The sequence below is a fragment of the Triturus cristatus genome, chromosome 10 (assembly GCF_964204655.1).
Source record: "Triturus cristatus chromosome 10, aTriCri1.1, whole genome shotgun sequence".
Classification (NCBI taxonomy): domain Eukaryota; kingdom Metazoa; phylum Chordata; class Amphibia; order Caudata; family Salamandridae; genus Triturus; species Triturus cristatus.
Genome location: NC_140593.1, coordinates 1,033,844,359 through 1,033,859,911, shown reverse-complemented (window position 1 = coordinate 1,033,859,911; position 15,553 = coordinate 1,033,844,359). Strand labels below are relative to the sequence as shown.

At 48.5% G+C, this 15,553-nt stretch overlaps 1 protein-coding gene across 3 annotated transcripts in view; it reads right to left on the bottom strand.

Moving 5' to 3' along the window:
- LOC146796482 (acyl-coenzyme A synthetase ACSM3, mitochondrial-like) overlaps nucleotides 1-7,995 on the bottom strand; it is a 441,567-nt gene extending 433,572 nt beyond the window's left edge. The window contains exon 1 of one of the 3 annotated variants that reach the window (XM_085629083.1): nucleotides 7,817-7,995. The gene's annotated coding sequence lies outside the window, so the exon portion shown is untranslated. The remainder of the gene's footprint in view (nucleotides 1-7,816) is intronic. The other 2 variants (XM_085629084.1, XM_085629082.1) reach the window with 2 other exon arrangements.
- Between the last annotated feature and the right edge of the window lie 7,558 nt (nucleotides 7,996-15,553).

Below are 15,553 nucleotides of genomic sequence, written 5' to 3'. Positions count from 1 at the left end.
TAGAACAGCCAATAGTGAGATGATTTTCCATGCTCTGGGAGACATGTGGCAATAACTACTATGTATGCTGTTTTGGGGTCATTGGGGTATACACCTAGTTTATTTTCAAGTGAGGAGTAACAACCCACTTCTTGCAGCTACCAAGTATCATTTCTTAACAGAATAATTGATTGCAAGACCAGGGATCAGAACAACAACCGCTAGTAAGTGGAATATGAATATCGGACAGGGGTCGTTCGGGGGGTTCTACTCTAACATTGTCCAGACAAAAATGCACAAATGATACTAACATAACAAAACACATAATCAAAGAGCACAAGATAAGAAATTATGGGGCATATGTATCAACATCACCATTTGCGATTCTCAAATAGCGATTTTTAAAGAATCGCTATTTGAGAATTGCAAAACGGGATGTATTTAAAAAATTGCAAACTTTTTGCGATTTCTTAAGATTCCTTAATTGCGATTAGCAAATTGCGAAATCGCAATTAAGGAATACCTGCCCATTCATTTCTATGGGCCAGGAGACCCATAGGAATGAATGGGAAGTAATTCTCAAATAGCGAATCGCAATTTGCTAATCGCTATTTGAGAATAATTTCAAAGGTGCAAGGGTGTCATGATGACACCCTGATGCACCCCTGAAATTAGCATGTGTGTGCATATGGCGCACATACATGCCCTAAGGGCATGTATGAGCGCCACGTGGCACTTTGTAAAAATCAAACAAGTGCTTTTTGAAAGGAAATCGCAAATTACCACCAACTGGAAGTTGGTGGTAATTTGCGATTTCTTAAGGATAATTCGCACCACTTGGGTGCTTTATACATATCAGTTAAGAAATCGCAATTTGCGATTTCTTAAATGCTTACGCAAAATTAAGAAATCGCTAAATTAGCAATTCCTTAATTTTGCGATGGGATTTGGCTCATACATCCCGATTACCGTTTTTTTAATCGCAAACGCTGTTATTTTGCGAATCGCAGCGTTTGCGATTAAAAAATCGTTTGATACATATGCCCCTCAATTCCCCTGTCCCTCTCAGGATTCTTATAACACACAGCCAGAGAATAGAGTGAAATTGTGCGCTATCCATCTTCAAGAGCACTTCTGTAATTTACAAACAGAACTTTAATCAACGTCATAAAGCACTTAGAGAGAAGCTATTTCGAGCAGTGTGATTTGTGCACACACCATAAGTTCCCGAGTTGCTCACTCTTCTCAGAAGGACTAAACCTACTTTTATTCCAACCACTGACTTGCTGCAGGCATCTGGGAGTGCCTGGCATGGCTCCCAAGGGAGGAAGGGGCCAAAGCCACACAGTGAACAGCTACCTACGGATCGTCCTTCAGTCCTCCGCACAATGCTATTTGTTCACTTTAGTGAATGAAGTAAACAAACAATATTTACATATCACTTAGAACTGAAAACTGAAAATAGACTGACACACTCCGTGAAAGGAAATGTTTAAATGCAACTTAGCAGAAAAAATAGTTTCAAGAAGCACTGCCTATGTGATACAGGAGCAGACGGTATTGGAGGAATATACAACGGGGAGTGTGGCACCAAACTGCAGTGGTCGAGGTGTGGGGGAGGGGATCTGAGGGCACGATGTTCCCATACTTTTCTAATTTTATTAAAACAGTTCTACTTTTTGTCAAAAGTCAACCATTCTGGGACAGTTAATTCCGACAGCTGTAAAGCTTCGGCAGAAGTGTCATTAAGGGAACCTCCTGTGCTGTGAAACCGAAGGAGGAGCAGACAGCTAAACAAGCCTTCTTGTCAGGGTGCCTACTTGCCTGAAATAAGTGTAAATGTGTACAACTGGTCAACGGGCTCTTACAAGCCGGCATGGGCTTTATTGGTGGAATCACGTGTAGCTTCATAGTGACACAAATGTATTATTTTTGAGATGTATTGTATGGGATATTTAAAATAATGACTTACATGCTCACAGTGCTTTCTGTCACAGACTGGGACCTTGTAGCACTAAACATACACAAGTTACTATTCTCCACTGCACCAACCAGCATTTGGTGCGATGCATTAACAAATAAAGGTTTCATAATAGTGCATTTCCCACTGATTAACATATTATTTTCATTTAAGCTGCGTGTTATTTAATTTGTACTTACCGGAAGGTGAAAGACTGAAAAAAGTTACAGAATATTTTGATTTTTAGCCACGCCCACACGCTCACTCTCCCCGCTCCCTTGCACACAGCATCACAGTTCTTCTACTTTTTTCAATGTACTTAGACCACTGATGTGAAACCGAACACATCGAATCCTGCTGTCTGCACGCTTCACACTTCCAAGAATGATCGTGGATTAAACCCAGATCACTTGACTGGGGGTGAGTGCTTGCATTGTTCAACACTCCGTCCATCATCCCCTTTGTTTTGCTTCACACTTCCAAGCAGCTCCAATGGTATGTGAATTGCACAGTGGTGCATATCTAACTGTCCCCAGCGCTAATTTATGAGGAAAGATGCCTGCAAAGATCAGCTGTGACCCTAAAGAAGGACTACTTTGCACAAATGCATAAGGTGAAGGCAACAACCTGCACATCCGCAAAATGCCATGGCCTCAAAAACGTGATGAGCACACCAGCAAGTTTACAGCCCGATGAGGGCCTTCCCAAACAAGCCAAAGGCTGAAGGAGGATTTCCTAAAGCCCCTCGATTTATTTTATTGATTTATTTACATGTTTTTTATAGCTCTACCTAGACCAGAAGGTATCAGAGCGCTTTACAAATAGTGTGAGATCATTATGTTGAAGTACATTAAAAAATACAGACAAAAAAAAACGTTTTGGCCGCAGCGGTAGTTACAGTATGCACACAAAGAACCCGCTTGAGCTAAAAACGTACATGTCATAGTAGACAGCTAAAACGTTAATTTATCTATGTGTAAGCGGTGTGTTATGTTTTCACACCTGCACATGAGGTCTTGCCAAACACAAGTCACACTGACCAGTGTCAGCTAAATTTGAAACATAAATGTTCACAAAATAAACATCTAAACTTTTTTTTTAACCGTCACATATTGTACATGAAATTTATTTGAAACAACTAAACACTATATCCAGGACTTTAAGTGGGATGAAAAAAATGCGGGGGTTTCTCAAAGAGGCGTGGCAGATGTAATTAAGGGCATGGCTTAAAACATGTAAGCTAAAAATGTTTGCTTAGCATACTATGCCGCCCGACAGGTATTTTGCTGTTTTTGTCATTGCATCCAGATATATGGTACAACAAGTAACATTATCTCTACAACAAGCCAGAACTATTGGCTTTGTCAATGGTTGTTAGTTGCATAAGATAAAGAAGCAACAACTGTAGCTTTGCTGTATATAATATTGAAAATGCTTCAGTTTTGAAATGATGAGACTGTGAAAGAACGGAACAAGTCTCTTTGAAGTTACAGCAAAGGCAGTGAATGGTGGTATTACTGCAGAGTTAAGATTTTTAGGTCACGCCTAGCGTTGCTGCGCACATGCGGAACTCGCTTGGCGAGATTTAATGTTTTTGAGGACTTTTAGTAAAAGGCTTTAAGCCCCACCCCTCTTTTCCATTGGCTGGCATCACCGTTTATGCTAAACGGTGGCCAGTCATTGGAAAAGACCTGTGTGGGTTACCTCCCTTTGGCTTTTTCTGCCGTCCCACTTGGACGGACTCGCCTGCTTTTCGGTCAAGTCGCAAAGGATTTCTTATCTTTATGGGGCCATGTGTTTAAACACATGGCCCCATAAAAACAAGCTCCGCCACGTGTTTATTTTTGCATCTCGCTTTCACTTTTGAAAGTGCGATGCAAAAATAAACTGTGGCTGCCTGGCGAACGCTTGTTTTGTTTTTAAGATGCCTACAGACGTTTTCCAAGTGCTATTCATGGCTGGGGGGGATGAACATCTAAGTGGGCTGTGACCGGGTCCGGCGTGTGATCCTCGGGTCATACAGGAAGTCTCTGCAGCGAGCGTTAAACTCACTGGGCTGCCCGAACGTTCTCTTGAGAGTGTTAGCATGTGACAGGGCCTGCCCCAGCTCTGCGTGCTCTTCAGGGGGACGGGTCGCCCAGCCCCACCGTTCTGTAGGGATATGTCATGATATATGAGTCCACCGCCCACCCCCACTTCTTGGTGCCACGCGTCGGGCTTGTAAGGCCAATGCCCACATCTGGCTGGTGAGTGGTGACGTCCTATTCGGTGGCTGAAGGGTCAGAGAAGGTCAGAGCAGCTGCCTCCCTCCCTGGTGCCCCCGAGCCCCGCCTCTGGTGGGCTGAGCCCGCCCTGCTAATTTAATGTGTATGTTACGTGTATTTTTGGGAAGACTCGAAGCGGGGCGGGGCCGGGCGGCAGACAGTGAGCCGCCGTACCTGTGACCGGTGATACTTGCCAACAGCTCATACAGCCTCGCCCTGCCCTGTGGGCACACTTCTACTGCGAGGAGGTGGGCCTACAACAGCTGGGATCCTTGAGAGACAGCCCTGCTGTCCAAGACATCCTGAGGCAGGGTAGCGCTCAAGCATGCCTTGTTATAGGCGCAGCTCACAGACAGCAGCTATCCCTCTGGTTCCAGGCACCCACCTGCCCCCACCTGCCTGCGGCGATGCGAGGTGGCCTCAAACACCCAGCAAGCCCTATGTTTACAGACCTCTTTCATCGCAAGGCAGGTGACAGCGGAGCTAGCGCTCAGTGTAAACATCTCACCGCCCTGCACACAAAAACTCCAGGGTTTTGGGGGGTGTAGGGGTGACGGGTAGCCCACATGTGCCCCTCAAAACTCCTTCCTGAGAGGAGGGCACTAGTTGGTGGCAATGTGTCTGTTACGTGTGTTTTTGTGAAGACTCGTGGCGAGGCGGGGCCGAGCGGCAGACAGTGAGCCGCCGTACCTGTGACCGGTGATACCTGCCAACAGCTCATGCAGCCTCGCCCTGCCCTGTGGGCAAACTTCTACTGCGAGGAGGCGGGCCTACAACAGCTGGGATCCTTGAGAGACAGCCCTGCTGTCCAAGACATCCTGAGGCGGGGTAGCGCTCAAGCATGCCTTGTTATAGGCGCAGCTCACAGACAGCAGCTATCCCTCTGGTTCCAGGCACCCACCTGCCACCACCTCCCCGCGGCGATGCGAGGTGGCCTCAAACACCCAGCAAGCCCTATGTTTAGAGACCTCTTTCATCACGAGGCAGGTGACAGCGGAGCTAGCGCTCAGTTTAAACATCTCACTGCCCTGCACACATAAACTCCAGGGCTTTGGGGGGTGTAGGGGTGACGGGTAGCCCACATGTGCCCCTCAAAACTCCTTCCTGAGAGGAGGGCACTAGTTGGTGGCAATGTGTCTGTTACATGTGTTTTTGTGAAGACTCGTGGCGGGGCCGGACGGCAGACGGTGAGCCGCCGTAACTGTGACCGGTGATACCTGCCAACAGCTCATGCAGCCTCACCCTGCCCTGTGGGCACACTTCTCCTGAGAGGAGGCGGGCCTACAACAGCTGGGATTCTTGAGAGACAGCCCTGCTGTCCAAGACATCCTGAGGCAGGGTAGCGCTCAAGCATGCCTTGTTATAGGCGCAGCTCACAGACAGCAGAGCTATACCTCTGGTTCCAGGCCCCCACCTGCCTGCGGCGATGCGAGGCGGCCTCAAAACACCCAGCAAGCCCTAGGTTTACAGACCTCTTTCATCACGAGGCAGGCGACAGCGGAGCTAGCGCTCAGTGTAAACATCTCACCGCCCTGCACACAAAAACTCCAGGGCTTTGGGGGGTGGAGGGGTGACGGGTAGCCCACATGTGCCCCTCAAGACTCCTTCCTGAGAGGAGGGCACTAGTTGGTGGCACTGGCCCTACAATCGGGGGGAACGACTAATTTTAGAGTTTTATCTAGTGCTTTCAGATATGAAAAGTGAGAAAGCGCTATCCGACAAAGAGTGTAGCATAAGAACGTTCATATCCGCACGTAGAAGAGGAAAGACACAGTAAATGCATTAGTGAGTGTGGCTCGGTAACCCCCCCAGTGAGGCCCACCCTGTTTTCTCTTACTGTGGGGACGTACTCCAGAGTCATTGGGCAGTTAAGAGTTACTAGACTCACTTTGTATCCATCATAACACTGGTGTCCATGGGTATACCCCAACTATTGGACCCAAGCCCCGACCACCAAGTGCGCACATTAGCAACTTGACGAGCAGGGTCTCGGGGTGAAGCAGCACGAGGCGGTCTCAGGGACACGGTGCAAGGTCCGCGCTCCCAGACTCTCCCAGCCTGGAGGTGCAGACGGATCACGGGACGCTGCCAGTGCTTATTGATTAAAGAAGAACTTTCCTATAATCAGGGCCACTGGACTTATGTCATTATATGGTCGCTGCACTTTCCTCATAATTGTGGATTTGCTGCACTAACCCATGATTCATCATCTGCTGCTTACTCTGAAGATTTTAAGAAAAAAAGGGCATTTTTAGTTCACACGGATCGAAAGTCACGCACAGTGCTGCACGCGTGCTGCCGCCCAATGGAGGCCCCTGCAAAGGTTAACCAGTCATCCTACCGGTGCCGATGACTAAAGTTAGATGATACACGGATACTGGCCAGGTGAGCCCTTTGCGCAGATAGTGTTCACACGAGTAACAAGCATTGGCATAGCCAATAGGTCTCGCCTTTGGGACCTTATGAGTATTTAGTTATCCAGCACAATATCCTTGGTGCAACAACATCAACTGTTGCATGGCTAAACACTTATAAGGTCCCAAAGGCGAGACCTATTGGCTACGCCAATGCTTGTTTTTTTAATCCTGAGGGTGACGGCAAAAATGGAGAGCCCGATAGGCACCCGTCTCAGCAGTGCTTTTAAGAACTGCCAGTGCTCTGCAGGTGCTGAGCACCGGCAGGACCCGGCCCGCTTAAAGCCCTGACTATATTGTGTTGTAGGATTCACACAACCCTGATATGTTGGATCGTTTTCTGGCTCCTCGTCTCTACTCTACCCATTGTTTCACAGGCTCCGCACCTCTATATAAATCTTCCTCCACTCCAAAAGCAATTTGATAGAGCAATTAATTTCTGTGGATTTTTCTAAAGCACCTTCTAGAGAGACCCCGACGTGTTTTCGTGTATGTCCCCACTCCTTCAAAACAAACGCTGACCCCGAACATTCCTATGCAGACAGCGGGACTTCCGGCTGAGCCTCTCCAGAGGATGTGGTCCGTCGGCTGCACTGCCGCCTCTGGTGCAGGAAACCAGGGTTCGAGCCTCGAGGTCGCGTCCACATCCTGTGATTCTGGGCAAATCACTTAAACTCCCCGTGCCTGAATGTGTAATGTAAATACGGTGCTATGTAAAGCGCTCCAATACCTTCAGGTCGAGTTCGCGCTATATAAATATGCAACAAAAAAAAAAAGCTTATAACCTTCCGCTCCGGTAAAGGTGTTCCATGCACGGCTGAATAACCAAGTTTATTATATTGTACGTCACCCAAACCAAGCCCTACCCTGCCTATCGCCCCCTGTAAAACAGCGATGTTACCTGGTGCTCTGTGTAAGCTGCTGGCCGACTACTCTCCGGGATAAAAGTAACTTAACGCACGGGGACTCGAGGCGCTAAACATGCTGTCAAGAGGAATGACTCAAAAGTCCAGGGAGTTAGTGCCTTCCGTATAGTCGTTTTATGACATTTATTTTCTAAAATAAATAATGCCCTCCACTTACCAGTCACAGTTCTCCATCTAGCCATAATTCGGAACACAGGATTCATTCCTGAACTGCTGGAAACAGTGGTTTTTAGGTGTTATTTTTTTTAAAGAAAATACATGCCTTTCACTCACCAGTCGGATTTCCCGGTCTCGCCTTAGCTGGGGAACACCGGGGGGCAGAAGAGCTGGAAACAGTGACAGTGATCTTGGAGCCCACCCAGCCCTGGCGCTGGCTTTTATAATCTACATTTCCCACAATGCACCGCCTCCCTCAGACTCTGGATTCCAACAGGTTTGCACAGGCTGTGATCATGTGGCAGCACCGGAGGGAATATTTAAGCAAGACGACCTTTGCCACTTTCCAAATACGATCAGAACTTTGAGATTTTTTTTAAATTACAGTTTTTAAACGTAAACATAGAAACAGTCAGGCCTCCTCTCAATCTGGCAACAATGCCAATACAGAGCCCAGAGGCAAATCAGGCATTACGAGGAACTCTCAGGGTGGCCTGGGTTGTTTTTATAGACGGACAACATTATAGTTTAATAAATCAAACACAAGAGAAAGTTTTAGACAGGGTATATCTAGACCACATGTATTTCAAGGAGCTCTTATATAGCAAAATGAAGAAAAATGAGGCAAAGTGAAATTAGACAACTGCCGCCCCAGGATCACGCAGTTTGGTCGTGTGGGAAAGCCATGATTCATCCCAGGTGTTATGGCTTCACATTGTGCAATTCTATTTCAGTCCAGTTCAATAATTAAGTTAATTCCTTTCAACGCTTCAATAATTAAGTTAATTCCTTTCAACACTTCAATAATTAAGCTACTTCCTTTCAACACTTGACTCTCCCAAGGTAGTGCTAGCAAGCAGAGAAGGCTTACCCCAAGGCACGGTAGAGGTGACTCAGATACAGCAGAACAAAAAGCCCCAACTGCCACCATGCTGTCATCACTTCGGTCCTATGCGTCACACCACAGACCTTACTTTGTGGCCCCTGGGAAAATGTTTACGTGTACCCATGATTTAGATGGACGCTCTCCTGCCTATTTCTTCTCGCACATCACAGTATATATAGGGTGAGGCGGGAGGGGGCTGACTGTGCCCCGCTCTATAGGCTGTGGGAGGGAGAGGTGGAGTGCGCCACGCAGCCGCGTGGGAAAAGGAAAAGAGAGTAAAAAAAAAGTACAATGGAGACCCACATTGGTCCTTTTTAATGTCATCTTGGTGATCATTGGGCACTGAACCTTGGCTGTCTAAGGCCTTTCGAGTGTTGAGTGAATCCCACCTGCCTGTTAAATGAGGGTGAAGTCAAACGTTTAAGAAAGTGACTCCATTAAAGTGAATAGAGAATGAACACTTTCTTGAGGGGAAAAAGGAAAGTAAGTTATTTCACTGAAATCTATGGCACCAACTTGTAGGGTGGGTAAATATGAGTGAAAAGAGGGTGGCCTTTCAAATCAGGGTGAGTTTCAAGTTTATTTAAACCCTTTCAGCTACAAGCAATTCCTGCACAGAATAAAACAAACCGCAAAAGCCAAAGGATTAAATCGGATAACTTGTTCACAATAAAAGCCCAACAGTGGTTATAGCTTCTAAAATTACAAGGTGAAAATTAACAAGGACAAAATCAGCTGTGGATATTAGAATAACAGCAGCTCCCGTCAACTTTTGTGACCAGGTGCAGCTTCGAGGCTGGGACTGCACAGCACCTGGTGAGCATGCATGATACATTTTTTGAAGAGGCTGGCCTGTGTGTGTGTTGTCTAGAACATAGCTTCTTACTGTGCAACCTGCTGGAGTGTAGAGTCTTCTCCATAACACTGACCTATTAGGTAACTGCTTTTTTGACAACTCTGCCGAGTACCACGCATCACGGGTTAGACTAACACATTTGGAGCTGGTGTCCACTACTATGCATTAATCCTGCAAACTGTAGCTCCTGGGAGAACCACAACGAGGCGTTGCACATTATTAATAAAAGCAGCAACTGCCAGCACATGGTGTGCTTCTGACTTTCCAGTGCCACAATAAGGGTCTCCTCACACACTCTGCTCGGGCTGGAAGGGAGAAGCGTTTTAGCCTATTGTAAGGGCCATTGGAATTATGCAGCAGGGTTGCATCAAATTATGCAGCAGTGAACTAAATTATGTGGCAAGAAAAGGCAAATTATACAGCAAGATGTGACATATTTTTTGATCCTATTACTTCATTATTTTGTAATTTTTACACATGGTAATACTGTCTGAGCAAAGATGTCACCTCATTAGTACCAGTTTAACAAGTAAAAACAGATACAAGCAACCTTGAGATAACCAGTTCAACCTTTGCAAAGGGTCTTCCACTGCGTGTGAACCCACATCGCCACATTTTTAGTAATTTAATACATTTCAGATTGAAACCCCTTTTTTGGGTTAAAATCTGCAGATTATGCAGCACATTATGAATTATGTGGCAAATCCATAATTATGCAAAACAACTGCAGCCACAGAATAGTTTTTTCCTGTGGTTCTGCCTATAGTGTCGAAAGTTCAGTGCGACGCTCTTATATGACATATGCTGCAGCAACCAAAACAAATCGGCACTAGGCCCAGACGTGAACATTGTCATCACGTGGAACATAAACAACAGGCATTTATGATTCCGCACCTTCTGTTCCGGCACCAGAAAGCCTACAATGATTGGCCCAGTCGGAGGCAACATTTTGAATTCTTTCCTGTTGCCCTGTCTGTCCACACAAAAGGCGTTGCGCAACCCTTGCAGTGTGCTCTGTATGGTCATGCTTCTGGCGGGCATGGCTCATGATGGCTTTGTTACTGGGCGCAGCCCAGTCAATCTCCAGCCACCCATCCTGCGCCACAGACAGTTTAACTCCGGCGGGAATAGCAAGCAACTTAGCTCTCACCTGGCCTCTGGCCATTTATTTATTTATTTGTTTATATATATAGCGCAAACTTTACCCGAAGGTGTCAGAGTACTTTACAATAGAACAAGTTACATTACATAAGGACTTCAAAGTACATGAATTACCTAAAGGATAAGAAACAGATAAACTCTAAACTCACATAAGAATGGTAGTAAGTACATACGTCTACTACAGGTACTAGGGGTTAGAGTTACATATATAAGTTACAAATTCACTCAAGATTACATTTTAAGAAAAGGTGAAGCGTTTATGGTTGGACAAATATATATTACATATTTATAGAGCAAGATTGTCTCGCCATTGCTGGGGCTTTTGCAGTGCTCGTCTAGCCAGGCCTTCAGGGTGCTGTTGCACTCACAAGTGATTATCTAGGGCCTGGAGGGATCTGTAACGCCCTGAACGTCTCAGGATCGTTTAACAGACACGACAATGAGGACGCAACCACTTGTGAAGGGTTAGTTCTTTTAATGAAGGCAAATAAAATACAAAGAACAAACAAAAGTTATAGTCACTGGAATCCTCCAGGCTAAGTACGTTACCAGCCCACAGCACGGATGGTCCTAACCGTCCTCTGCATATACGCCGATCCCGGCGTATGCCAACAGAGGGCAGAAATGAAATGGCCGACAATGCCAATCGGTAGGCTGTGAGGGGCACGAAGAGTGTTGGGGAGAATCGAGGAGTCAGGGAAACACCCAGCCGGGGTCTCTACCTGAAGGGAGCAGCCGCTCAACCTCTTCCTCAGACTGCACCGGGACGCGGAGTCACCTCCTGGTGATGCGTCACCGATACCCCAATCACAAGCAAGAAGACTGAACCGAGAGCAGCCGCTCGATCGATCCTGTGGACTTCCGAGTCTGTAACGCGGCAAACACCTCCTGGTGTGCGTTACAGCTGGCAGTCCCTGTGTCTCTGGTCGGGCTGGGAGTTACGACTCCAACCAGCAAAAGCGCCACTGCGCTTGGACTCAGCCGAGTCAAAAAGCGAAGCTCAATGGTTGACCGGTAGAGCTTCCGGGTCCTTCACAGGTGACGATGGGGCAAGACACGGCCCAGGGAGTAACGACTCGACCTACCTCCGTTCTTGCCTTACTGGAGCACCACTCCGGAACACTGCTCTTCACGAAGCAGGTACGTCGGTGTAAACACAATATCCGACAGCCTTGTACCTCCCGGTTCCTCCCTTTATAGGGCGTGTTTTCCTTGAGTTATGTAACAGCTCTCCTGTTTACATAAGGGCGTGTTTCCCTTGAGTTATGTAACAGCTCTCCTGTTTACATAAGGGCGTGTTTCCCTTGAGTTATGTAACAGCTCTCCTGTTTACATAAGGGCGTGTTTCCCTTGAGTTATGTAACAGCTCTCCTGTTTACATAACCTCTCAACCGCTAAGCATCCTGGGAGATGTAGTCCGTTTTCGCTGGTTACCGTTTTCCTCCCCTCGTATGACAGGAATTCTTGACAGTACATCCTCCCTCTCAGCGGCTCCCCACGGGTCCAGCGCTGGCAGGAAAACGCCGATGGAACAAGGAGACCAAGCGCGGAGCATGAACCCCTTCAGCCGGTTCCCATGAATGCTCCTCCGGGCCATAGCCTTTCCATGCAACCAGGTACCACAGCTTCCCCCTGCGCCATTTGGACGCCCGTATGCCCGACACTTCATACTCCACCTCCGACTCCACGCATACCGGCCTAGGTGTCCCAGACGGCTTGGAGGGTGCTGGTTTGAGCAATGATACATGAAAGACAGGGTGTATCCGCAATGACTGGGGCAAGCACACCTTCACGTTCACGGGACCCATACACTTGGTAATTCGATAGGGGCCCATGTACTTGGGATGGAACACACTGTTCTTTCGAAACCTCATGTTTCTTGTGGATATCCAGACGTAGTCTCCAGTGCGGTACAGGGGCCCGGGCCTTCTCTTCCTATCTGCCGCAGCCTTGTATCTTCTCTTGGCCTCTATTAGGACAGCCCTTGAGCGCATCAACGTGTCTTTTATGTGTGCCACCCTGTCCGCTGTGGCGGGAATCCTGTCCTCTCTGAACGGATGTAGAAATGGCAAGAACCTGGGATGTTGGCCATAGTTGCTATAGAACGGAGATGACTGTGTGGAGCTGTGAGTGGCGTTGTTATAGGCTATCTCTGCAACCCATAGCAAGTCGACCCATTCTTCCCTGCCCTGGTCCACAAAACATCGCAGATACTGTTTGAGCGTTTGGTTCAGGCGCTCGGTTTGGCCGTCCGTTTGAGGGTGGTAGCTGGTGGACAGGGCGGTCTTAACATGCAGCGCAGTGCACCAAGTCTTCCAGAATTGCGCAGTAAACTGCGACCCCCGGTCCGACACGATCACCCCAGGTAATCCATGCAGTCGTACCACATTCTTTAGGAGTAGTGACGCCAATTCCCCGGCCGTAGGGACTCTCTTGCAGGGGATGAAGTGCCCCATTTTCGTCAAGTAATCCACCACCACCAGTATTGCCGTCATCCCCTGGTCTACCGGTAGGCCCACCACGAAGTCCAGTGATATGCTATCCCATGGTCTATCCGGGGTCGGAAGTGGATGTAAGAGCCCTTGGGTTCGGCCATGGTCGGCCTTCATGGTAGCACACGTAGGACACTCCTGTCCCCACCTCCTGACATCCACTCTCATGGTTGGCCACCAGAAATGCCGTCCCATGCTAGCCACCGTTTTTTCAAAGCCCAAATGACCTGCGCATGGAGAGTCATGGCACCAGATGAATGCTTGTTTCCTTAGCCTAGGCGTGGGTATCAATAGGCACCTGCCCTTCAGGGGTATCCCGTCCTTCAGCTGCCATTCTCTGTGACTGAGGAGCCACCTCCGCCATGCGAATGACCTGATCCCTCTCTTTATTCCCCTCAGGAAAGTATCTGGTTGGATAACCCCCAATACCATCCTCGGGGAAATGATGGAATGCTCGGTCGCAGGCAATGGTTCCTTAACTGCAGATTGACGGGACAGGGCGTCCGCCTTCCGGTTTTCCGTCCCCGGCCGATATGTGATGCGGAAGTTGAACCCCGCAAAGAAGATCATCCACCGCAGCTGCCTGGGAGAAAGGTGTCTAGTGGCCGTCATGAACTGTAGGTTCCGATGGTCCGTGTACACCGATACCACATGTCTTGCCCCCATCAACCAATGCCTCCATTCGGTGAAGGCGTCCTTGATTGCGAGAAGCTCCTTCTCCGCAATATGGTAGTTGCGTTCGGCGTCGTTGAGTTTGCGGGACATGTACGCAACGGGATGAAGCACCCCTGTGTCGTGGTTGCGTTGGGACAAGATAGCCCCCAGCGCCACATCCGACGCGTCCGCTTCCACCACGTAGGGGAGATCCGGATCGGGGTGAGCCAACACCGGCGCCTTACCAAAGTCGCTTTTCAGAGCCTCAAAGGCTTTGTTCGCTTCAGGGGACCAGACAAACTCCTTGGACTTCCTCAGTAGCTGTGTGATTGGGGCCACCACTCCTGAAAATCCATCTATAAACCGCCTGTAAAAGTTGGCGAAGCCAATGAAACTTTGGACGTCCTTCACGCTTTGGGGCACCGGCCATTCTTTCACCGCCTTGATCTTTCGTTCTGCCATCTCCTGTCCCTCTGGACTCAGCATCACTCCGAGGAATTCCACGGATGTGACGTGGAAGTCACACTTGCTGAGTTTACAAAACAGCATGTTTTCCCTCAGCTTTTGGAGCACAGCTTTGACGTGGTGTACGTGCTCCTCCACACTGGACGAATAGATGAGGATGTCGTCGATATATACGACCACGTAGATATCCAACTCCTCTCTGAACACCTCATTCAAAAAGTACTGAAAGGCTGCCGGGGCGTTGCACAGACCGAACGGCATGACGAGGTACTCAAAAAGGCCGAACCTGGTCTTAAAGGCGGTCTTCCACTCGTCTCCGTCCCTCATGCGCACCAGATGGTATGCCCCTTTCAAATCCAACTTGGTGTAGATACGAGCTTTCTTGACCTGTTCCAGAAGTACACTGATGAGAGGCAAGGGGTACCGATTTTTTATGGTTATCGCATTCAATGCCCTAAAGTCCACACAGGCTCTCAGCTCCCCATTAGCCTTCGGGATGAAGAAGAGTGGCGAGGCGGCCGGAGACTTGGACGGGCGGATGAATCCTAGCTTGAGGAGTTTATCCAGGTACCCCCGGAGATGCACGTTTTCAGGCTCCGTCAGGGCATACAGCCTGCCGCTGGGAACGCTGGCCCCTGGCACCAGGTCGATCTGGCAGTCAAACTGTCTATGTGGTGGTAGCACTTCCGCCTTCACCTCATCAAATACATCCTCAAAACTGTGATAAGCCTGGGGGAGAGCCACATCTTTTTCTGCCGCTGTAGCCACCGTCTGACTCCCGCTCTCATCTGCGTCAAGGGATTCCGTTCTTATTCCACAATGCAGGATGCAATACGGTGACGTCATTTCGATGCGATGTGTTGGCCAATCCACAAAGGGGTTGTGTTTCTGTAGCCACGGCAATCCCAATATGACGCCATATTGGGGCGCTCGGATGATGTTAAAATCGATTTGTTCCAAATGGTTCCTCCCATATCTCATCGGAAGGACCCCCGTGTGCTGTCCGATGGGCCCCGTCACCAATCGCCTTCCGTCTACCGCATAGACGTCTTCGGGTACTGCTTTGGGAAGAAGCACTAGCCCTAGCCTGCATGCCTCGTTGTGGTCCATAAACATGCCAGTGGCCCCTGAATCCACCATGGCCACAACGGGTATCCACTGGTCATGCACTCCCACGTGCACCGTGATAAACAGGTGTCGTTGTCCCTTCGTGACCGAGTTGGAAAGTGAAGGGATGGATGAGTGACTCCGAGATGCCCCTTCTCTGGTCTTGGAGTCCTCTAGTTTTCCGCCGGTATGTCCACCACGGCTGTTACCGACCGGTTGGCCCGATAACGTGA